Raw genomic sequence first — 854 nt, forward strand, 5'->3', positions numbered from 1 at the left:
GTGTGTGTATATGTGTATATATATGGATATATGTTTGGGTGTATATATATTTGTATGTGTATATGTGTGTATGTGTGTATATATGTGTGTACATATGTGTACATGTATATATGTGTGTATATATGTATATGTGTCTACATGTTTGTGTATATATACATATGTGTGTATGCATGTGTTTATATGTATGTGTGTATATATTATATATGGTTGCATGTATGTGTGTGTATAGTCATAAGGGTTTTCATAAGATTTTCAGTGGCTCAGAATGCTCCTTGGAAACAAGAATGGCCAGACTTCATCTCACCTACTCTGTTCATGTTGTCAAAAGGGACCAGTCCCTGAAGAAGGCTACCATGCTTGGCAAAGTAGAGCATCAGTGAGAAAGGGGAAGGCCTTAAATGAGATGGACTAACACACGACTACAACGATGGGCTCAAACACAGAAATGGTTATGAGGCTGGCACAGGACTGGGCAGTGTTCTGTTCTGTTGTACATAGGGTCACTATGACTCAGAGCCAACTCGATGGCACCTAGCAGCAACATGTATGGTATGTATCAAACTCTCACTGCCATCGAGTCAATTCTGATTCACAGAGACCCCCTTTGGGTTCCTGAGGAGGTAAATCTTTGCAGAAGTAGACTGCCCAGTCTTCCTTCTGAGGAGTGGCTGGTGGGTTTAAACGGCCAACTTTCTGGTTAGCAGTCAAAGGCCTTAAGGCACTACGCCACCAGAGCTCCTTATGTGTATGTACATATATACATACACATAAGGAGCTCTGGTAGCATAGTGCTTAAGGCACTTGACTGCTATCCAGAAGGCTGGAGGTTCAAACCCACCAGCCACTCCTCGGAA

General features: G+C 42.0%; 1 protein-coding gene across 1 annotated transcript in view; it reads right to left on the reverse strand.

Annotated features, from left to right (window-relative positions):
• The window catches only part of DNAH5 (dynein axonemal heavy chain 5), a 148,469-nt gene that overhangs the window by 132,633 nt on the left and 14,982 nt on the right, over positions 1-854 (reverse strand). The window lies entirely within an intron of this gene.

This window comes from Orycteropus afer, unplaced genomic scaffold, assembly GCF_000298275.1.
Source record: "Orycteropus afer afer isolate SDZICR_OR568_19922 unplaced genomic scaffold, OryAfe1.0 scaffold00442, whole genome shotgun sequence".
Taxonomy (NCBI): Eukaryota; Metazoa; Chordata; class Mammalia; order Tubulidentata; family Orycteropodidae; genus Orycteropus; species Orycteropus afer.